The 25,194-nt window shown below is 40.1% G+C and overlaps 1 long non-coding RNA gene across 1 annotated transcript; it reads right to left on the bottom strand.

The window, feature by feature from the left end:
* Positions 1-3,770: 3,770 nt before the first annotated feature.
* On the bottom strand, positions 3,771-25,089 carry LOC116791428. The gene is made up of 5 exons (XR_004358742.1): positions 22,026-25,089; positions 20,944-21,018; positions 6,034-6,096; positions 4,883-5,010; positions 3,771-4,275 (listed from the first exon to the last, which is right to left on the bottom strand). It is a non-coding gene; the product is annotated as an uncharacterized LOC116791428 (long non-coding RNA).
* Between the last annotated feature and the right edge of the window lie 105 nt (positions 25,090-25,194).

Genomic DNA, 25,194 nt, shown 5'->3' on the forward strand with positions numbered 1-25,194 from the left:
GGGAGAATGAGAGAACCATGCTGCAGTTTACTATAACCTGAATTACCTTCCCAGAAGGCTAAACCAGCAGGTGAGGTAAAACAAACCGTAAGATCTACCTGTTTAAAGAGTAGAATCTCCCCCACTATGTCAGTGACTTCTCTCAGCTCCTCTCCCTCTACCTGCGAATACCGCAAGCTGATGCCCAGCACAAGAGCAGAATTGTGAAGATTAACATGTTAGCTCTGAAAATATTTCACTGAAAGAATTCTTTAGGTAAATAATATTTATCATATGTATAAGAGAATATAAATGGTTTCTGGCCAACTGCAGAAATAAACAGCTCCTTGTGAGGCCAGATTTGCCCAGAGAAGCGCTGTCTTTCATTCGACCTGCCAATATGGCTGAGAAAGAAAGCAGCCAAATTTTCATACACATATTCTTTCCCTAGGAACCTGTGTACCTTATGATTTATTTTTTTCTCTAAAAGAGCACCACTTTTTAAAAGTGAAGACTAATATCAAATATTGTGTTAAATCAGAAAATGTTGCACAGCAAAAACTAGGCTGCTGTACGTACGTATTCATTTCTTGTAAAAATCAGACAATCTGATTTTGGCTCCCCCCCCGTTTCTTTTTTAATGATTAAATAGGTATCTGTTCAATTTGGAGGTTTTTCTTTGGGAAGTTATTTGGCATTTTGTTCTCTTTCATTTTAAAGGCTGGGAATGAGATGATCCTAACAGTCAGTGCTTTAAAATATTCAGAATCCCCTTCCATAAATAGCACATCTGTCACAGAAAGGGAACCCAGCCAACAGAAAGGCAGATCAGACCAGCAAAAACAACTGCTATTGCAATGCATGATTACAAAATAAGTTAGGATTTTAGCAAGCCTTTATTTGTATTTTTGTTTGGTTTGAGCCTTTTTAATTAAGAGCTGTCTGATGCCACCATATATCAACTTTAAATTAGGAATATTAAATATGGCTTAGTTCTGAGGTTAATTTAATGTTCATCTCTTAGTCAAATGTATACTGTCACGTTAGTCATGCCCTGTTTAAAACCACAGTGAAAGCTCCTATAGATTTCAAGAAGGGAAGATTTGGGCTGTATTAGCAGTTTGTTAAAGTATGATATTATTATTTCAGAAGCCAGTGATAGTTTTGTATAAAGACAGTAATTTTCAGCAGAAGACTGATTTCTGCAGAGTCTCGCAACAAATATGTCTGCTCCTGCATTCCTGAGGTCAGCATTCTTAGTCACCCAGAGAAGTACTGCTCTGGGACAGACACACACAGCAAGGTGTTTTGGCTTGTGTGATTTAGGAAACATTAAAAGCCTGCTGGCAGTGAACACAGCAGAGGAATAAATATCTCACATGGAACAGGGGAGTGAGTCTGTCGAAATCTTTATGCATATTTCTTGCTTTCATGGGCAATTTTCAGTGCTTAATAATAATTTTGCAGGCTTAAATTTGCAATGATTTTGCTTCACACTCAACATCATTTCAGTTCAGAAAGCAGATTCTACATCCTTCTACAGCTTCACAATACATGCCACGGTAAATAAACAAATTCAAAAAGGTGCATTTGTAAGTTGTACAAAGTAGGCCCAATTTTTCAAGGTAGAGATATATTCATATTTTATGTAATTTCTCACTCAGCAATTTAGTTTTAAGCTCTAACATGATTTGTGCCAAAACTGCTACAGTCCCAAGGCATTGGCTCGCTTGAGTCCTGACTTCAAAATTCTCTGCCTCTGCTGGGCCAGGAGTGTCTCTGTCCATGCTATGAGCTTGTGTCAGTTCTTTATTCAATCAGCTTAAAGTCAGGCTATTTCAAGTATCCTCACTGGATCTCACAGGCCATTTGTGCTGCAGCCTTTCCCACTTTCAAGCAACCTACTTGTAAACATGCTTCCTCTTCCTTTATTTATCATCACTTATCTCTCCTCACATACTATAGCTTATCAAAATTGGTGAGGAATGAAGACTTCCAGCATCACTTTATATTGCATCATCCTCCTTGTGGTACATGGTTTCTTAGAGGAAAAGTCCTAGTCCTCCACATCAATCATTTGGCAAAAGGAGATAGGGTGTGGAAAGAAAGACACATAAAGTCCCTAAACCTGTACTGATTTTTGTCTCAAAAGTATTGCCACACCTTGTCTTCCTAAGAAGGAAATACAAAGGGCAGTCGGGTAGGCTGGGAACTCTGCCAAGCACCAACCTTGTAGCAGCAAATATCTGGATGAAGATTAGGAGACTTTGAGAAAAAAAGTGACAAACACAGTTTTACACGGACCAGTTCACTTCTGTCTTTATTCAACTCACATCCAAGCTGGACCAAGGGAATAAACTGTCCCTCTAGCTATAGGAGACATGCTGGATGTGAAAGATGTGCTTAATAGTAATGAACATGCTTAATAAATGAATGAGCAAACATATATACACTTGGGTTCGTTGACACATAGTACTTACGGTTTTGTTTTTGTTTGTTTCTAAAATAGTTTGTCAAGTAAATGAGCAGCATATGGAAGTCAAAGGATAGAATCAACCCTGGCCCTCAAGAAACTGTAGTGAACTACTTGGTGATACAATCCCTGCAAAGCAATGACAAGGGGTCATGAAGCACAGCTGGGAATCCAGGGTGGGTGTTTCTAAAAGGCATACCAGAACCAGCTACAGCCTTTCAGCAAACCTGCTCTTGGAATGACTCTTTCAGCCTCTGAATTTAGCTGTAATCAATTATATTTGTCTTTTCATTCCACTATTGCCATTGCAAAAAACACATTGTTGGTGAATACTCAGTTTGAAATTAAGAGTTATTTTGGAAAATTAAAAACCCACACCCTTTATTATGAACTAAAATTCTCTGACCTAACACATTCAGGAAGGCATCCCTATACCCAGGCATTCAGTCTAGTCATTAACTTGCTGGTCAAATGCCTTCTGTCCAAAATCCTACTGCTACATCCTACACAATTTAGAAGCTACCTTCTTCAGTACTAAAGCTCCACTTTGGGCTGTAGAAGATAAGGGGATGGAAAGGAAAAAAGGACTCATGATAGAACCTCCACAGTTTGCCTTTCTAGAGCCAAAGTAAAGCACATTTGTACCTGACCCAGCCAACATGCCCTGGACTTCCATTTGTGTACACAGGGAGCTTAAGTTGCCCCAAGGATACAGATTGACTCAGTTGAGTGCTGACAGTTTTCCCAGACTTCCCCACAATTCCTTCTGTGTCTCTGTATGGCTGAACAAAGTCTTCCATTATTTGCCGGGACAGAAAACAATTGCTCTTAGTTACTCCTGTAATGATTTACACACCTTCATTTTTAATTGTCACACTCCCATAAACAGGCCACCAAAAATAATATGTAAGCAGTCTAAGATGCTGTTCCTGTTAGATGGGGTTGAACAAAAAGCAGAGCAGCATTTAAAGGCATTTCTTTTTATAAAAGGCAAATACAGAGACTCCACAAAAATAGCAAGTATCTGAATATTCTGAAATGTATTCTGAGATACTCCATTGTATCAATGTGTTATGAACATGCATTATGGGCATGCCTAAACTGCAGGATCACAGACAAGCCATGTACTAAGATATATTGAGGTACTGTATGGGGTATTTTTGTGAAATGCTTCTAACAGCCACTTATAGTCTAGTACTCTATACTATAAAATCTTTAAGGATTAGAACATCTGGGATTCACTGTAAACAAATAGCAAAGAGAATTTCTTTAAAAACTGTAATACTATCCATATATCTGAAGAAAGTGATGCCTTTATAGATATTTGTGCTCACCTTTACAGCTGTATTTTTGTATTTTCTGTGTAACATGACACTCAAGGTAGTTAGCAATAATAAGTGGCTTTGCCTTGCTTTTTCTCAGAATAGTGCTTTAATTACTGATAAGTGTAGTCCTCTCCATCTAATTCTACTTCCTTAGGCCCTATTTGCTTTCTAAAGTGCTGCCAGACACTATGACAAAGGTTTCAAATTTCTGTCTCTTATCACTCCAGGCTAATTCACATGATTAGTGAATTTAGGTATTGTATTTTTATCAGTTTTACTTTGTTCTTATCAATTCTATTTTTTTTCTCTACTAAATGGCACAACTTGCTTGATGCCCATACCTGCACTTTTCCTGTGCTTCCCTTGTGTTGATCAGCACATCCATGTTCACATCACCTATTTCTTCTCTTCCAGTTTTATGGGCCAAACTTTTCTTTTAGAGAGTAAGAGACTCAAAGATTTGATATGGAAAGATGCTTCACTCAGTCACATAAAATCCTGTAGAGAGATTACAGACATTTAAGCTGAATCATTCTCAGCAGTACTAGGCAGTAGACAAGAAGAGCAATAAGAATTAGGCTGGAAAAAAGTAGGTTGGAAGAAAAGTAGTTTCTCGAAGCAGTCAACATAAAATCTATTCAGGCATTTTACATTTTCAAATCAGCAAAATCTTTCCTTTTATAAACACATGATTAAAATTAATTCTGAAACATATAACTTTTAGAAGAATCAGGTCTGTGAACATAATCTCTCTCTCAATTATTGCTTTTTTTTTCCCTGTAAAGCTTTAGTAGGGACTGTCCAGCTATTTTGAAGAACAGACAGGATGAGAATAACACACATTTCTCATTATCAAAAATAGTAAGAAATCATTTTTGAACAGTGCAAGTACTGGAACAAGCAGGAAGCTGGAGTATGTCAGCAGAAGAGAAAATGTTTTGAAAGTCCCAAGAAAACTGTTTAGCATTTGATAAAGTAAAATGTCACATAACAGGACAGAGAAATCTCATTTCCTAACACCCATGTGTATAGATGACTGTCTCACAGCTCCAAACAGTCTAACAAATGTAGAACCAATGCAACCAAAAATCCATTTCAGACTTACATGCTCAAGCTCAGCTGTTCATTATGCTGCTAAATGTGGGCTGTTCTTTGAGGGCTGTAGATCTGCTTGAACCGTTTCTCCCAACCAGTCCAGTTGTGAAGCTTGGTCCTTCATTTTTTCATCTGCTCCTGACAAATGGGAGAGGAGTTCTAAGTGAGTCTTCCCACTGTCAACCTGGTATGTGTAACCAAAACCCCAGAGCATTAACTCTGAAGCCCAGACTACTGAACTTTTCCTCAGTGGTATCGATTGAGATTTGTCTACTGCCACTCCCTTACACAGTTGTGACTGTTTATCTTCCTGACCACACAGGCACCTCATTTTAGGAAAGCTGCACAAATCACAGCTCTCTGCAGTCTGAACTAGTTCAGCTGGAACTGAGGTCAGTGTGAGGTCCTGTTTAAAAAGCTTTCAGTCCTAGATCACTTACAAAATTACGTAATTTCTCTTTGCACAAATTCCACAGCTCTTCCATGTTTCAAAACTGAAACTGTTCTGATGATTTGAATGAATCAGGAAGATAAATGCACACACTAACAGAAAGTTGTATCCCATTAACTCCTTGGGATTTCAATGAAATTTAGGAGCTGGTGAGCAATGGTAGTGCTTTGTTAGAGTGCAGTAGTACAAAAGGCTCTATTAACAATAATAATACACTTTTACAGCATGTTTTATCCAACAGTCTCAGAGATCATTACAAACATTAATTGAGCCTAAGTATAGCCTGTAATGAATTAGCATTATTATGCTAATTTTATGGATGGAAAGAGAAAAAGGCAGAGAGGTTAAATGATTCACTCAGGAACCCATAACCACGTGCTCAAGTGGGTTATCCCAACCAAGAATTGCTGACAGACAAATGCAAGTGAGATGTCAGATACAAACATTATAAAAGGCTTCCAAAACCATGACATAATTGCTGTGAGGAAGTGCTCACCAGCAAGGAAATACTGTTGCTGTGGCCTTACAGCAGGTAATTTTCTTTCATTCGTTCTTTTATTTTGAAATTCTCTCTGGACCTTTGCAAGATCATTCGTAAGCACCAAGAATTCCTTACTGGTTATGTTGGTTTACCCAGATACATACCTAAAAGTGGGAGGATATTTTAAATAATGGCCATGAGGCCTGAATCACTCATCTGTGTTACTCACATCAGTTATAACTTCCAAGAAGAGGACAACATGACTGCATCCGCTTTTCTTTAAAACATCAAACTGGATATAGAAAAGAGGACAAAACTGTTAAAATAATAAATTGTCTCTCCAAGAACCATTCCAATCTCCTTCAATATTTTCAGCTCTTAAAAAAAACAAACACCAAACAACAAACATTTAAAAGCTGGCTTGGACTCCTTTCCTTATTGAATATCCTGGAAAACACTTAATCTGGCACTCATTAAGCTTAATCTGACTTAATATAGCTCACAACAAGAGGTATAACAGGTGCATCTTTAGCAAGCATCAGGGACTCTATTCCAGACAAGAATAATCCTTAGCCTTTCTTCCACCCTTTGTACCATTCATCACTTGCTCCTTACTTACACTGGCAGTTTGTTTCATGTGCCTGCTTGGTTTTACTAACCTTTAGACTGCTTTTTCAATCATTCCTAATACGTCCATGATATTTGATAAATTTTGGAGCTTCGTAAGTTTCTAGAATACCACAATCTTTATGCAAATGTATCTTGTTAGTCCCAAAACAAATACTTTTAATTAAGTCCTCATTATTAATGGCAGAAGAAAGCAAATGTTCTTTTATGAATATCCAACAATAAGTAACAAGTAATTAGTGAAATGTATTTTTCCTCTACAACATACTGAATAAATTCTCAATTATTACCATTTTCTCCTTCATTAATCTTCTTAAAGGTTTCTTACCTGCTGATGTTGAAGATGCCTTTTATTTGCTGGGCAGTTCTGGCTTTATCAGTTTCTATGAAAACTTTTCCTTCTTCCTCATTAAATAAAAGTTAAATTAGCATAACACAGGAGCTGGACACTACAGACATAAGCAAATCCAGACTAATTAACTGCAGTACAAGCTTATTCTCCATTTCCAGCTAACCACCGTTTTCCCTGTTAGCAGTATGGTCAACAGTGAGAGTTTTCTCTTGGAGATTTCACTTAGTGCCTTAAGAATTTCCTCAGTTAACATCTTCTGAACACTGCTGGTTCAGGTATAGCAGTTATGATACTACTTCCATGCTGGTTTTGACAGAAGAGGACATTTGGAAAGAACAATCAAAATGCTGGGCAGTAGAAAACCCCAAAAACCCCAATCAGTACTAAATGGGCTCATCATCAAACAACTGAGTGGGCAGAGCCAGGTGCAGAACACCTCGGTTTTGATCGTCTCCTCATTCACTATGAACTGAAAGTAAACCCTGTGACCAGCACCTTTGGGTTTACATAAATGGTTTTGCTGCTTTGTTTAATAAAGGCCTAAATAAGGACAGCTCTGTCTGCATTGCCAGTTGCAGGATGTAAGTGCAGCAGCACCTTCCTGCCTGAGCTAGTTTGGGCAGTGACAGAAAGGAAGACACGTCATCATCGCTCACTTCAGCCTAGGCCAGTCACAAGAATTCCCGAGATCCCAGATAGACCCCTAACCTTGGTGATCTTCCAGACTTCCACAAACACTTGAGGCTGAAGCTGTGTCAGCCACTCTTCTCCACACAAGTTGCTTGTTCCTTCCTCAGGTAAAGGGGTCAGTCCATTATTTCAAGAATTAACTGCATTACTTTTCTTACTCCTGGTTCACTGCCTTGCTGCACAAACACTTGTGCTGGCACAAGGAAGAAGGGTTGGAACATATACCTGCGGCTGGGGAGGTGGTGTGACTCCCTCTTTTGGGAGGCAACTCCTGGAAGAACTAACACCACCTTCATTGTTCCTGCTACCTCTTAACACAGTCTTGTAATTAGTTTAAACTGGTAGGAGCCAGTCAGAGATGACACTGCTCCCAGTGCCGGGTCCTTGTCACGGCTGGCTGCTCCCCAGGGACAGGGAGATATATCACAGCAAGCAGAGCAGATGGCTCACCAGACACCATCCTACTGTCCTAAAATAAGGGAGCAGGGCAGGCTAGGGACAGTAGCCAGGGCCAAACCAGCTCATCAGGCAAGCTCATGGCGATGAGGCAGATCCAAGGTCAGGCTGAGCAGTCAGTCTGCAGGTCAGGGTCAGACACAGGTGGGTCTGTGATGCCAGAGCAGGGCTGAGGTCAAGCAGGAAGTGGCCCAGCCTTGTGACCACCAGCCAGGACCATAGTGACAGGAGAGAGAAAAGATCAGGCTGTGAAGTCAGTCCATAAGTCTGAGGCCAGAACAGTCCACAATGACCCAGATCAACAGGCACAACCTACAGACAGGCACAGGTATGGCCGTGGTAGAAATAGGTACAGCTGAACTTAAATAGAGCCTCTGGGCCCATGGGCAGGGGTGTGGGGGAGGCAAATAAAAAGCTTATTAGTGCCATCAGGGCCTTGACAGTCCTATTCTTTCCTCTTCCTTGTGTCCTGTTTCTCCCACCCTCCTTAAGCCTTAGTGCTTGTGAGGCTGCATGAGGAGCCAGACCAGCGAAGTGCAAAAACTAACTGTCTTCTGGTAAGGTTATTTCTGGTTGTCTTAGTGAGCTTATTCATCTCCCAATGCTGCGGTATGAACATTAGAACTGGGGGTGTGGAGGCAGCTGGAACATGTGGCTCAGGGCTGAGAATCAATAGATGGTGGCAGATGGGGCAGTGTGGTCCAAATGGGGTCTATGCCACTTGTGAAACTATACTCAGAGTCTTCTCTGAGTGTGGAATTTCACACTGCAATCACCTCCTAATTTAAGAGCAGGTGTGTTATTGCAAGTGTCTCTGCTCACACACATCATTATGGAATTGATTCTGTTAGTTAATTTTTTATTTATATAGCTCTCCTAGATGATCTACATGCAGCTGGACTAGATGGTTGTTGTGGTCCCTCCCAACTGAAGTATTCTATTCTGCAGACACAGCTGTGGGTGTACTTGTATTTGTCTAAAAGTGCTAGAGAACACTCACTGTCTCTAAGAGCATAGTCTGGAGAAGAAACATTAAAATAAAGGAGAACCATTCCCAAGGAAGAAGAAAGGGAAAAGAAAACAGTGTATTTTTTTAAAAATCAGAGCTTGCTTTTTCTTTCCACCCTCCGTGTAATAACCCAGCAATGGAATGCAAATTAACATTCATGGGTTTTTTAAACAATAGCCTTTGTGTTCTGAACCACACTGACAAAGCAGAACAATCCAAGCAAAACATGATCACAAAATCTTTTGCCAACAATGTGCTAGCCAGTTTTGTTGCAAACATCTAAAGCTGCGAGGGAATCTGTTTTGGAAAGTAATAAAGTAGCTTCTTTTTACTCAGCTGAAAATCTATTTAATTTTTTCTCAAGCTGAATTTCAAACTGTTACATCACTGCAAATTCCATTAAGTCAGTATGGTCCTAGGCTCTAGGTCCAGGAAGCCAGGCTGAATGTATACCAGCAAGGGCAGAACTCAATTTCCAGGATTTTTGTTAAAAATGAAGCAAAAATCACCCTGCTCCACTGTCAGAGACCTGACTACTCACTGTGCTTGCAAATACAGAGAACAGGATGTATCACCAACACCTATTGCCTTTTGGTTTGAAGACGCTGAGAGAGAATACTCGTGATAAACATGATGCCAGCTTGACTTCCAAGTGGAAACACCAAAAGTTAAAAATACATGTAAAAGCATGCTTTCTCCTGAGAAATCTAAAATTTGAAAAACTAATTCCGTGATTGCAGTTATAGCTAGCAGATGTCTGCTCCTGTGGAAGAGAACTTACCTGCTGCTCTCTTAAACTGCTGTTTAGCCTCTATTTAGACCAAATCACTGTTTCCAATTCAAATGTGTAAAATCTCCCAACCTGTCTTTACACGTGGGCAGAACCACACTGCCTAAGAGACCTTCCTGGAACTAGTGTTGAAAAACTTTGCAGGATGGTAGAACATATGTAGTGAAGGTGTTGTGAATGAGTGGTCTGTTGGTATGTTGGCAACATAGTATAGCAAACTTGAGAGTTCACTGGCTCTGAGAGATTGTCCCACTGAGAGAAGAGGACAGAAAAATTCTAGTGGGATGTCAGATACATCACAGTCCACTGTGGTCCAGGAGAGCTCAAAGTGTCTCACTTAGGACCATCATTTATGGGATCTCAGGGGAGTTGGCTTTAGTTATAGTAATTTTCCATCCTAGCTGCAATTGGGGTCAGCAATTTTCTTTGAAAGTTTGATAACAAAAATGTTGTTCCACTCAAGTTGTTATTTTAGCAAGATAAGTCAAGTTTCCAAGGCTGTTCATTAAAAACCAGGAGCTTGTTAGCCAACGTAAGTTCCTGGAAGCAGTGTTTCTGGTAAGGTCAAGAGGACCTTAGTCCAGGTGCTGTTCATCAAGGCCAAGGCCTAACAAGCATTTCTGAGATCAGAGTGTGGCCCAAGGAGGGGGGGAAGGATGCAGTGCCACAGAAGGCAAGCTTGAAGATACGCTCCAAGGTGTGTCTGTCTACATCCTCTGAAATGATAAGCATCAACAGCTGTCACCACTCTGAAATCCTCTGTGTAAATCACAGAAGATATCCTCTGCATTAACAGTGCAGAATATATGAATATCATAGCCAGCAGTAACAATCATAAGTCAGTGAAGGGAAAAGGATCACCACAAGGACAATTGGTTTCTATGTGTCTTTCTTCCACACAGCATGTGGTTCTCAGCCATCTCTAGGCTGTGGTTACTCACTGTGGGTAAGCAGGTTGGCTGCTGCTGCTGTGTGAGGTTCTCTGCCGCTATAAAATGGATCAGTGCAACTGGACAAGTGCGTAGGAAGAGCAGGGACGAAACAGCATACTGTGCATTATGCATTTAAAGCATAAAACCACAATAAAGCAAAAGTAGCAATTTTAGAACTCTCATAAGGGATAAGGGGAAAAAGTCAGAAATTATTAACAGCCCTCATGAGTTCTTGCCTACTTGACAAGGATTCCACTGGCATTACCTCTTACTTTGAAAAAGTACCTCTTACTTTGAAAAAAGGATTTGATGATTCTGGAATGTTTAGCATCTTGTTAAATATAACATGCTGAGTATATTTGTTTGAAAAGGTCTGTGGTTGCCTTAGCTTGTGATCTCTAATCACCTTACTATGATTAAACTGCATAAAATCTGGTATTATCTAAACGTTTATCAACTGGAATTTAACTGCAAACTCTGCCTTTAAAAGATACCGACATTAGTATGGTTATAACAGCCACCATAAATCTGCATTAATGATCTACTCCCAGGGCTGTAACCCCAAAGAAGCCATAGAAAGAGAAAACTGAGAACTGCTTCCTGGTATACAGGACCTAAGACCCTTTGCCAGGGCAATAAGTGCTTGTGAACAAGACACTCAGAAGAGAGACCCCCTCAGTCATTCACTTGTGTTACCAAAATTCTGTAGAGACGAGTTTCCACTAGTGTTCAGGTTTCAGTTTGCAGTTATTCTAAATCTGGGCCTGTATTTGCAGTGCAGTTAAGTGATACTCAGACCAATTCATGGTGTGTTACTCCAGCCTTCACATGACAGCACTTTTTTCCATCTGTCAGCTCGGACTTTCCCCACCTCCCTGTAGCAGGACTCTTCTCATCTTCTCTCTCCTCCCCTGCTTCAACACTGTGCATAGCAGCGTGAAATATGAAAAGCAGCAGGATTTCAATTTATTTATAGTGGAAAAAAATTAGTAATTAAAAGCCACATATTTGTTGTTTTATTTTCTATTATTTGTCTGAATTAACGTTTAGCTTCCATTGCTAATATGGATCCTATGGTACTATATAGTTTGTTCTCATATTTTTACATAGCATTCAGCGATGTTGAAATGTGTACCTCTCTAGAAGGCCTGTTCAGTAGGTGTGAATGTACTCTTCAGAGTTCCTGTGTTGTTTTTGACATCCTGTGATGTTTCCTTCACTGCACCCTCGGTTTAAACAAGCATGGTCCGGGCTCAAAGGCCCAGCCGAGCAGCCCAGCCCAGCCCAGCCCAGCCCAGCCCAAAACCCGGTGGTGGCTGCTCCAGGCACAGGCAGCACCAGCCTCCCAGTCTGGCTCAGCTTGCACACAAACCTCAGGCCATTTCTTTTTGCCAAGTCATTACTGGGATACCATTCTCTCCTTATGTTATACCGCGAGGCAGGAAACTTTTTCCCCCTCTCATACCTAACATTCAGGGCTCATTCCAGCTGGGAAAGTGGAACTTGTTATCAGCTGGCTTTAGTTTTCAGTCCCTGGGCTGTATTTATGACAGTACTAAGCTAAAATAAAGGCCAAGCTGAAAACAGCTAATCTGCTGCCTGATCACGGAAGAGACTGGCAAGTGGTTGGGCTCATACTTCCTCATTTTTTTTGTACTTTAGGTTACAGTGGAGGATCTCATTGGCTCATCTAAACTCACTGCTAAACAAGCAGTCTTTTTCTCCTCCTTTTTCATCTGCTTGTTGGATCTGCAAAAGCAAGACTGCATACACAAGGCCACTACTTTCAAATTTAAATGTCACAAGTTAAGCATGTCACTATGTAGTGAATGATACAGTAATGCAGCAGTTACTGAAACTTTATCCTGAATACAGTGCAACTTTTTTCCCCTCATCATAGTATCACCGGACAGGATTTGGGATCCTATTACTAGGAAGAGTATTAGCATTTATTTGAAAATGATTTTTAGTTTCAGAGATATATATCAAAGCATCATTATATGCTTTACCCTGGAAGGTTAAAAGGCAAATGAACACCAGATTCACTTCCCTTTAGTTTTATAATAATTTAAAAACTGACAGTTCATTCATTTTATGAATGGGTCTCTTGGGGTTGACAATGCTGGAAAAATTTTCAACAAAAAATTAGTCTAGTTCTTCATATTTCTATGTCTAGGTAGCTTCTCTAAATATAAAACCTCAAAGATTTAATTAGCTTTACTTCACTCCAGAAGGCATTGTCTAGACTTTCCAGGGCATACAGTGAATGTGGCGAAGAAAGTAAAAAGATATTCATGTCCTTCCCTCAAGTACACTTTTAGAGGTCCTAAAAGAACAATGTATCAGCATGGTTAGGTCAAGAACTCATTGCTTTAAATAAATAAACAAAAAAATTTTGTGTTCCTACTTTTTGACATATTTCAGAATTCAACAGTAAAAGGGAAAAAAATCACAAAAAAATGGTAGCTTGCTAAAATCTTAATAAAACTTAATTGTTCTAAATGTAACAAGTAAAGACAAAATAGTGTGCATATTTTCAGATATTAAAAACAGTTCCGAAACTTGGTTCTGCAAGTGGATTTTGCATTTGGAAAGGCTGTAATTGGAACTTACTCTACTGCTGTTATTTTCCTATCTAACAGTGGTTACCTTCAGATGGATTCCATCATATTCTCTATAATCATCATTTTTACTACAGCCCAGTGAAAGTAGGTTTTCATTTCTTTTCAAATAAATCCTGGTTTAGATCTCCTTTGGCAAACCTGCAGCATTCCCAGATGGCAGCTCATACTCCTCCTTCTGCTAGATCTTGTTTCATAGTAAGCTTCATAGTAGTAGGGTCATAATAATAAGGATATGAAAATTGTTAAAGGAGTCAACCAGTACAACTTCCTTTAAGTTCCAGCCAGTGCCATAAAAACACTTTGTGCAGGATATCCAAGTCCTTCTTTCTTATTTTACAGTGCTGACAGTCATAATTTTTAGAAGGTGGAAGAGTTAGAGTTTTACATACAGGATCAGTCACTCAATAAACTAAATAGCTGCTGTGTCGATAGAGTTGCCATGTGGTGAGTAAGTGCCTGTTGAATAACTTGGTTTGCAGCTCTTTGTTTCTCTGACCATCAACCGCAGGTTTAAAATACAGTGCAAATTATAAAATAAGAAAAACTGTAAAATAGTGTTTTCAGGGTGTCTTCCAACAGCTGTTATTAGAAGTAGCAGAAGATGCAAATTCAGTTGCAGTCCATGAATAATAATAGTTTTTCTGACCTTTTTATTTGACTTATTTAAATGGCCATCATGTTTTTCTTCTCTGCAGAAGAGGCAGTAGTTAATTACAGTGATGATAATAAGAACTACAATTAAAACAATTCCAGCTGTTCTGACAAAAGTAGCTCCAGGCAAGGTTGGCCACGAGGTTCTGTTTTGAATATATATCTTGAGGTCTTTCTTTTATGCCTTCTAACAGTAATAGGCAAGTAGCTTTGAGCTTCGTTATAATCTGAGCACAAATGATGACTTGGCGTTTCACTGGATGCACCGGTGGTAAATACTGCAATGACCAGCATATACAGCAAGATACTGGTGAAGGGCCATCAAACTTAAAGTTCTTCTGCCCCTTGCTCCTTGTACTCCAAAGATTATCCAGATTACAAATTGTGGAGTTCTCACATCACGTACTTGTACTGTATAATAGACAGCACCAGGGTCACAGAAGAGAAAACAGAGGGGGTGATGGCACAGGAGAAAATACTGAACTTCTTTCTTCATTTGAAAGCATTCTCAAACTGTCTTTGCTATTAGCAACCTATGTGAAGTAATAACAATGAAATAATCTGTGTAAAAGAAAGATTTTTACTACATTTTCTATATGCAGTGATACTGAGCATTTTCCTTCTAATGAATTAATAAACATGTTCATGATCTTTAAAGGCAGCTCTCAGGTCCTGTAAAAAACCCCAACCCAAACCCCAGAAATATCATAATCTGTACAGTGAGCTTGGTGCTATTTCTCCCCACAACCACAAGCACAGTTAGCAGCTATTCACAATAAGATAGCTTTGTCTGCACACAGCTGATTTTAGTGTAACCTTTACATGTGATATTGTTTTTCATGGCTGAAATAATCTCATACCAGAACCTCTAAAGCATATCCTTAACTGTCTCCTTTTGATGGCCGTTTAGCAGAAAAATGAATATAGAGAGTATGGAAATTAAAAACATCCTTATAATAAAAAGCACCATTTGTGAAAATTCTGTAAACTGACCCACAGAATCACAGAACGGGTCAGGTTGGAAGGGACCACGGTGGGTCATCTTGTCCAACCTCCCTGCCCAAGCAGGGCCATCCTACAGCACACAGCACAGGATTGCGTCCAGATCATTCTGGAATATCTCCAGTGAGGGAGACTCCACACCCTCTCTGGGCAGCCTGTTCCAGTGCCCGGTCACCTGCACAGAAAAGAAGTTCTTCCTCTTATTCAGGTAGAACTTCCTGTGCACCAGTTTCTGCCTGTTGTCTCTTCTCCTATTGCTTGGCACCACAGAGAAGAGCCTAGATCCATCCTCTTGGCACCCCTCCTTCAGAGACTTGTATACACTGATGAGGTCCCCTCTAAGTCATCTCTTCTCCAGGCTGAACAGGCCCAACTCCCTCAGCCTTTCCTTGCAAGAGAGATGTTCCGGTCCCTTAATCATCTTTGTTGCCCTCCACTGGACCTGCTCCAGGAGCTCCATGTCTCTGTTGTACTGAGGACAGAACTGGACACAGCACTCCAGATGTGGCCTCACTAGGCCTGAGTAGAGGGGCAGGATCACCTCTCTTGACCTGCTGACAATGCTCTTCCTAATGCATCCCCAGACACCACTGGCCTCCTTGGCCACAAGGACACGCTGCTGGGTCATGGACACCTTGTTGTCCCCCAGGGCTTCTCTGCAGAGCTGCTTTTCTGCAGGTCACCCCCAGCCTGTGCTGGTGCCTGGGGTTATTCCTCTCCAGGTGCAGGACCCTGCACTTGCCTTGTTGAACTTCAGATGGTTCCTCTCTGCCCATCTCTCCAGCCTCTCGAGGTCCTTCTGAAGGGCTGCACAGCCCTCTGGGGTATTGGCTGCTCCTCCCAACTTTGGGTTATCAGTGAACTTGCTCAGGAGGCATCTGTCCCTTCATCCAAGCCACTGATGAGTAACTTAAACAATACTGGGCCCCATATAGAACCCTGGGGGGCACCACTGGTGACAGGCCTCCAACTAGACCCTGTGCCTCTGATTACAACCCTCTGAGATCTGGCTTTTAACCAGTTCTCAACTCAACTATTTCATGGGGCAAAGCAAGAACAAACAAATAAAGAGAATAAGGTGCTCACTGAGCCTTCTTGATGATCCCTCAACTGGCAGATGGGTAGTGCAGGGAAATAAACTTGTAATGCAATCACCCTAATGGCTAAAATATATCAACCTCCAAAACCACAACTCTAGAATCTTTCACAAGTACTACATTTATTAGAAAAATAAGGTACATTGCTGATAGTATGTATCTGGCACATAGTATGACATAATCTGCTCTGAATGTCAAATATATAAACAGATGTCAGTTCTGAGCAGTATTTAAGATAAAATTTTAGTCAGCAGGATATGATTTTCATTTAAACATAAATTTACTTTGCCAATTGTCACTAGCAACTTCAAAAAAACCCCACATATAAAAAATATGTAAGTATAAATGTTATGTGCACAGAGCTTTTGAAACTGTTCTGTTGTAAGCATCAGTTCTCCACAGAAGTTTACCTGTCTCAGAGCCTTGTATTTCTGCTATTTCAGTGTCTCCCCAACCTCTAATATTCTCTTAACTGTATATAAATGCAGAATCTTTTAAATGCAGTCTTAAATGCTGGGTTTCCTTGAGGTAACTTGCAATTTATTCTGTATATGATATTCAGACATCTTTAATAGATGCTCCCTGCATTTAACCAAAGTATACATTACTGAGAAGACTGAATTTAATAATTTAAATGGAGAACCAAGACAAGCATTCAAAGCCAGGTATTTCAGAGGCAACAAAAATTCTGCAAATGAACTAAGGAGTCTCAGCTTTGTCTGTGTGACCATCAGTTAAGAAAGTACATGTGTACACAGACACCACAGTTTAAGCACTTCCAAAGCAGTTGGGTAGTTTCAGAGCATAAGTCCTGTTTTTGGAAGTCACACAACAACTTTGAGGGGAGCTTTCACTTTGCTCATGGCTACTGTCACTTGGCTGTCAGCCGTAGGCTCACTACTGACAAGCAGGTTTCCAGGCTCCTTCTGAGAGTGCAGCCATAAAATTAAGCACTTTATTAGAAATTGTTAGCCATAGAATTAATGTATTGCAGACTAAGCATTTTAAAAGGAGAGTGTTAGCCACAGAACTCATGTATTTTAGTAAGGTTGGAAGTTCTCAAGGGCAAGTTTATAATTTCTTGTAAAGATTCGTTACAGGCAAGAATTTCAATAAAACAGAGACGGATGCTTGCACCTGTGGAGAGACTGATAAAAGCGAGAAAGAAGATGAAACAGCCCTGACAAACCTGGGTTTAGGCCTTGAACCAGGTTCAGAAGGCAGGAAACCGCGCCAGAACCAAGGAGTCAAGAAAAACACAAGCGATTTGAGGGGGGCATACTGTGGGGGAGAATGGGGTGGGACAGATGAGGTAATCTTTGAATCTGTAGTTAGAAAGTTGTATAAATTTATGAAACCCATGTGATTTGGGGTGCATCCTTTGGGATTTTTTCCAAAGCACCTGGCGCCGCAGTAAACGTGTGTGCTTTTTGGCTTTCTGTACTCAAAACGAGTCTAGAGAGTTCCTGCTCTGACTTTTCAGCATCAAGAGCACAATGGCCTCATTCCTATTACAACTAAGACCAGCCTGTGCTTGGTTGTTAGCGAACAATAAGCCATAACACAGGCCCTGCATAGAGTTTCTGACTTGACAAAGCTGCATGGCAAGATTTTACATAATTCAGCTGCAGTTACCTTCTTCAAGAATACTTCTGAACACAGACAGACACGTATGGGGCAGAGTCAGCATCTCCTTCCTGACTCTGCAAGCTCAAGAAAGTGACACACAGTCTCCATAAATACATGTGGCCTTTGGGCACTTGGAGAAGAGATAAGCATTTAAAACAATGACACATGCTGCAAAAAGCCTGAGGGAAAACACAGAGCATGGGAAGTTTATTTTGATGATTGTATCAGGTGAGACACTGCATATGTACTAGCTTTTCACAAAGAAGAGAAACATTGACGTTGTTCTTTTATTTAAGCAAAAGGGAAGGCAGTGGCCAGTGACTACAGCTTCCCTCCCAGGGGGCTGACTCACCACTTCCTGTCACCCTGTTAAAACTAAGGCATCACTTCAGCTACAGCTCCAGAGCTTCAAACTACTCCACACAGCCCAGCTTCTGTTTTTTCTGGAGCTCTGTGCAGTCACACAGCTTCAGTTCAGCACTGTCAATACTGGTGGCTGGAGCTATTTTTAAAAGGCACTGCATTGTCACAAACCAGCCTCCTGGTCTAATCTGTTTAGCAAATGGTGCATTTAGTTCCTTCATCCATATATATGTGTATAAATGTATATATATGCAGCAGGCGCTCAACCTTCCATTTGTTGTGTAGAACGATGAACTCATTGAAGGTATGCACTAAATAAGCAGAAAACTGCTATTATTTTTGTTAGATTACTCAGAATACACATGGTAGAATTAAACTACTGACCCCTGTGGTTGCCAGGGGCCCTAGAAAGTCAACTTCATATGTGCATAAATAAGGAATGCTTTGCTTAGTCATTCGTCTGTCAGTTGGGCATTTCCTATGTACGGGCAAAAGAAAACAGTGGTTAAAGGTCTTCTCTGCAGTTTAGATCTGTACGCTGATCTACGTTAGTCTGCAGGCATGGGGCCTGTTTGCACAAGTCTTTACCCACAACACACAGAAATCTTCATCTTGCAGACTTTCCAATATTACAGAAGCTTAAAGAATGTTAACACTGAATTTGATAAGAAATGAAACCTGTTTGTGCATCAGCAATGTTTATACATGAAGTTAAAGCTTCAGTTTAAAGGCACCACAGATTTCATTTGGACTTTTTAATTAGACTATCTACAAAAGTAAAACTCTTTCATTTTGGGACTTATGCAAAATAATAAACCCATTATATATGTTAGTTGTATTATTTCAGGCACTATCAATGGGCATTACACTGATAAATAAATTAGTAAAGATTTAAAGGTAATTAAAATCAGATTACCACTCTACCCTGTCTTATCCTTTCTTCTATAATTGCTACATTCATTGACTTTCAAGACTCCATACTAATTTTGACTAAGCATATTTGGAAATATTTAATAATCTGAAAGTGATGTTTAGTCACTGCGAAAACAAAAAGATTTATAATACTTATATATTTAGCGCCTGAAGTGGTCTGGTAATGCAAATCAAAAGGAATACACACCCAGCAGAAGCAAACTCCACCCTCTCAAGAGGGGCAGTCCAGTCTGACATTCAGGACCCCTTATGCTCTTGCTGCTCAGCCTGTATGGTGAAGTGTCCGTATCTCAGGAGCCTGAGGTGGTCCTTCCTGCAGCCAGGAATGCTGCTGTGTGACACGAGAAGGAGCTCCCCTTTCCACAGTGGGGGCAGGTGTGCCAGCAGTGACTCTGCACTGTCTGCTGACAGTACCCAGAGGATTTCACCTACCTAAACAGAGGCAGCTATGGAGTGTCACACATTTCAACCACTTTGTGCTCCAGAAATAAACATCTCCTTATTCTGACAGCCCCATCATATCCGACAGGCCCCATATGGATGTCTTGGGCAACGCAGGGTGGTTTGTTTTTAAAGACACTGAAGCCTCTATTTAGGAAACTGAAGTTCATCCCAAATAGCACTGTATGAGCAGCTCTGATTCTGGCCTGATTCTAATTGTAATCCTGATATGGGAGAGCCTTCAAACAAGAAAAAATGTGGATTACAATGTAAGATCCAGGAAGGCATCACTTGCTAACAGGTCAGACTGATGTTCAGATAAGGAACTTCAAAACTGTCTGTAATGTCACAAAGCTGACTGCATCTAATCATATTGCACATTTGCAATATGCCTGTTGACTGTTCTGCCATTTATGAAATACAGTACCAACACACCAGCAGGAACAACATCTTGTGGCAAGACAGGACTAATACAACCACTACATTGTTTAAAGACAATAATCTCTCTACAGTGCAAAAGTGCCTTATTTACTTAAATCTTGATGACATATTTCCTCCCAGAACTATTATATATGTACCCCAAATGTTCTGTTATTTATGATCTAAACTCTTGATAGCTAGGGGTTTTTTTGTTTGCTCTTGCCTGGGACCACTATGATCCTTCTCATATCTCACAACAAAGGAAACCGAGCTGCCTAGAAGGATACCATCTGATTTCTTTACTGTGCCTAGATGCAAAAAACTACCACAGACCAAAGTACATGATGCCAGGAAATGATGTATAATTCTAGCTAAAATAATGGACTCTCTTCCACTAAAGCCAAAGGGTACTGCTGGTTTCAATGGGATAGGACTGGCTTGAGATGGATGTATGGGAATTGATGCTGAATGCTTTCCAATTTGTGTTGCAGTTTTATTCAGACTCGTGAGAAAGAATGTTGTTAGCTATAGATAAAATGTTTAGAAGATGGGACACATTCAAAAGTATTTTGGTTTTGTACCAATGATCTATTCCAAAATCTAAGAAATATCATTTGAAGAAGGTTCACAATACAAATGGAGTATAGCAATATGGTGAACTTAATTTATGAGAATGATGAACTAAATATAATTCAGAAGTAGGAAAATTTTATAAGTTTGAACTTACTGAGGCAATAAAGACATATATGACTCAAATCTTAGGGAGCAGACTGCCTGAAGAATATTAAGAGTAATCTTCAAATATATCTTGCAGAGTTTAAGTATAAAACCATATTTCTCAGAAATAGTTCTTTCTACTACTGAGATAAATAATCTGTGGTATTTCCATTCTTTTGATGTTTAGCCTACTGGGTATAGTTTCATTCTTTGAGTGTAACACAAACTGTAGTCTTAAATTCATCCCTTTATTGATAGGAATTTTATGTGGGGAATAACCAGACTTCTAGTTGGAAAACATGAATTTAAAAGAAAGCTAGCCATTTCAACAGTACACTAATGCCTACCAACACCTGATAATTAAAGGATAGTAACTTGACTGTATATTCAAAAAAAGTTAACCCACCTTGTATTTTTTCTCTGTTGAAACTGGAGTAGTTCATGCATCTGTTGCCTTCTCCGTGTTGTTAAAATACTGCTCCTTGTAAAAAAAGAAGCAAAAGAGGCAAGAGAAATTAAAGAGAAGCTAAAATACAGAAGTCACTTCAAAACCAAAATGTCTAGGATGTCATTACTTATTTAGAATGTGAGTCCTTCTTGAGGCATTTACAATTTTTTTATGCCACCACAGACTCAAAAAAGTAATAGTAAGAGATACGAATATTTAATAAATACAATAACCTCACAGCTATCATAGATTTAATGTGGCCTAAAATTTTAGAGAAACAAAGTAACAAAACTCGGATCCTCTTACTTATAATGCAAATCTCCTAATTAATTAGTTGTGTTAAGGAGAATACCTGTTAGTAGCCTAAGACATATTGTATATAATTTAGCTGCTCTGATTCACAGCAAAGAGAACATATACCATCATTGTTTCTTTTGTTGTTGTTATTTGGGGAGGACATTTGATCACTCTGTCAATATTCTTCGGGTTCCAGTTTTCTAGCATTCCTCTCTGAAAACCTTACAAAAATCTTTCTTCCACCCAGGTAGAATAGGAAAAAAAAAAAGCTTTTGATATGTTTCTTACGCCACGAATTATATAAACTATTTAATTGCATGTAATTCACCTCACCTGTCCCTTCAGCCAACTTAAACAGCTCAAAGACAAGACTTCAAAGTTGTTTCCAAATTTTCTAAGAAATGTCTAAAAATATTTTAGAAATAAATCCTCCTTAATAATGGAATATTAAAAGTAATATGAGAAGGAATAGGAAATAGAATAGCCCATGGGAGATAGATTAACTGATTCTTACAAGGTCTATACTCAGTAAGGTAAGTATAGCTAAGCAAGATGAAAGGTGTGATTGAGCTCTACATCATTCTCACTGCTTATTACTCAATTCTGCAGCTGAGATTGAATCACTGCTGTTTTTACGTAGTCCTGTGGCCTTCCATTTGTCCAGGGAGGTTCAAGAGAGCATCTCCTAAATGCTGTAGAAATAAATACATATAAATAACAATTCAACTGAAAAACTAACTCACCTTTAAATGAAAAATCCTTCCTGGGTCTCTCTTCATATCTTTTGAGAATCTCAGATGTACTTAGTGCATTTTAACTGTGGAAGAAAAACAGAAGTGGCTTGGAAAATGTGGGTGACACAACCACAAAACCTCCATATTTTCATCAAAATTTTGGTCCCAAGCCGTAGAATGACAATAGTCTTTTCCCCAAAGCAGATGTTTATGGAAGTCCTAAATAATTAGCTGCAGCATGCCCTGCTGTGTTCAGGTTTACTACCAGCTGCAGGCTGGTATGTCATGTAGCAAACAGCAGCAAGCAGGGATGTGTGCACCAGGAATGACGAGAGCACTGGGTAAAACGTGTCTACCATCTTCTCTGACTTGCCCTCAAAAGCTCCTCCTTTGCTGTAACCAGCACAGATCTGCAGGCAGAATTTCCTTTGGCTGGTTCTTCATGCTGAGTGCACTGTGGGGCTGCCTCCATGCACAGGACCTGCTGGATCTGACCCACATGACTACAACCCACTGCATTTTGTTGATACTTCCCAGCCAGGGCTTGTGACTTGAAAGGGGCTGCAACATGCTTTCAGCAAGACAACAGTGGGTTTGCCAGCTTTGGGCTTTTCTCATATTTTTTTTTTTTGGTATATAGTTGTATGGAATTGGGGTAATAACATATTGTGGTTGATGGAACAAATAGAACATGTCTGAAAAGCCATATTATTGCTATCTCTGAGAAAAAAAACCCACTAGGCAATATGCTGCTCATTGCCAGCAGAGAGGATGGAGGCTCTGCATCTGTCAGGTTATTGTCCAGCTGAAGACTCTCAGGGCACCAGCACTACAAGCTGGGCTCTCGGGGTGGCAAAGACTGCAAAACTGGCATGGAGAATTGCAGCAACACACAGCCATCTTCCAGCTAACACCCTGCAAACATCAGCTTCCAAATGGTACATTAGCAACGAGAGCAACGACATACAGGTTACATGGGGATGTGCTGACGCAGTGAGTGGGTCTTTTCAGAGCCCAGCGCATTTGGGGTGTGCTGTAATTGGGGTTTGGTAGGTGCGCAGCAGAATCAGGAAGTGCAATTTGCACCTCCTTGTGCCAGAAACCGAATGAGTCAGATCCTTAAAGCCTCAATTTTAGCTTTGCTTCTGCCTCCTCATTGTTCTGACTAATACAATGATTTCATACCCAGCTAAGTATGTTAAAAGCCAGCTGCATGGTCTCTAGGTTAGAGCACAGCCCGGCTCATGCTGGCGTCAGAGCTGAAAGACTCCCACAGATTTCAGGGGAGCAGCTGCAGGCCACTCCAGCTAACTGTAGGCAAAATTATTAACTGCACTAAGAAAGACATAAATCAAAATACATTAAACAATACGACACACTGCACTGCTATCAAAGCATCAGAAGTCATTAGCATCTCAATTTTTAGGTGTCAAATTGAAACATCTTAAAGAGGCCAGAAGTTCAGAAGGAAGCAGATGAACATAAGACTTCTAAAATATTTAAAAACTAGTAACCCATCACGCCTCTCTAAACAAGAGACTTAAAGTAGGCAGCAAGTTTAAATGTAAATCTGTAAATACATGAAAAAAAATCCAGAAAAATTCTCTGTATGGTTTTGGCCCCAGATGTGCAATTACAGGATCAATGTCATATGTGTTCCCTTGGTATGGACTTGGTCCTGAGTTGTGGGCAATAATGAAACTTGTGTCTTTCATGAGACTCTCTATATATCTATTGGCAATTTTCATAGTGTACAGATTTACATAATCCAGGCTTCTCTCCAATTTATTTAATTATTTACTATAACTAAAGTATTTCAAACCCCATTTTTATCAACATGTAGGAGGTTTTTTCCTTCTGTTTGTAAATGAACATTAATAAATGGTGAATAACACTGAGGGTGAAATTAGTTAAAATAATGTAACATTTGAAAGAAGAGGTAGTAACAGTTTTCTTTTGCTGTGCTCTCCCCCTGAAATGATGACTTGGCAATGAGTTGATAACTGTTCTTCTTTCTGATCTTCTGTAAGCCAAAACCTCAGTCTGACAAATGATATTGTGAGAACAGATATCTAAAACTGCCTGGAGCGCTCTGGCAGAATCAGGTCAAGGGCCTTGATGGTAACTCTGCAAAAGGTAACACGGGCTTGCAGTTGGCTATTGACGGAGTAAGATTAGATGTGGTTTGGTAAAGCTGCTGTAACTATGGAAAATGAAGACCTCATCATTTTGTAGTCTTCTTAGTTAGTCCACAACATTTTTTCTCAAAAGGTGGGGATAAGGTCAATGGTGAAACCCAGAAACTTCGCCACCTCTCCAGAACTGCAGGGAGCAAGACCAGGGTCGTTTAACTTTGACACAAAGGTCAGACTTTGCATATGCTTGCTGTACTGCATTCTGCACTCAGAATAGCAGAGCTGACAGCAAGGATCCCTCCTTTCTAACAGATGTCAGGTGTATTTCAATAAATATTGAAACCATGGATAGTTTTCTAAGCCTGATGTGAATACCAGAGGTTCTAAGGTTTCCTGCGTGCAATTTGTAACCTCCTCAGAGGGCCTGATTTTCAGCCTTACCCGCCTATCAAGCACTACCCACTTTTTGGGTCAAAGAGTCATCAAAATGGGGTCAAAGGACGAGCTCATTATTTCCGTCTTCTCGGCAGTCTGCTCCCAGTGTGCGTCTTGGCTCCTCTGTGACGTACATGGCATTGTTTGTGAAACAATGTAATGTTTTAATGATTTGCAAAGTACTATGAATCGTGCATACTAAAGATACTCCACAGGCATTAACAGCTGTTATTTAGTGCAGCAAAGTTTTACAGAATTCCAAGGATACAGACTAATTATGCATTCAGCAATAACCGCCCATTTTCTATAGCGGCCTTACTTAAATTGCCCATCAAAACTTCAGTAAACTGGCAACAGCGTAAAAGAAATTAATAGAGGATTTAAAATACATGTTTAATCTAATTTGCTACATCTGAAGTAGCAACATTTTCAGATGGATTTTTGACAAAATAAATACTAAAAAAAACCAGAAAAACCAGCGTTTTCTTGCCAAATAATTCAACATTTTCAGAACCTGCAAGGTGCCTGCCCCCAGCGCGACCCGCTGTCACTGCGCTGGTGTCACCGGCGTCACTCCCGACGCGCACCGCCCGAAGCGCCCGCCCGGT

The sequence above is a fragment of the Chiroxiphia lanceolata genome, chromosome 10 (genome assembly GCF_009829145.1).
Source record: "Chiroxiphia lanceolata isolate bChiLan1 chromosome 10, bChiLan1.pri, whole genome shotgun sequence".
NCBI classification, from domain to species: Eukaryota; Metazoa; Chordata; class Aves; order Passeriformes; family Pipridae; genus Chiroxiphia; species Chiroxiphia lanceolata.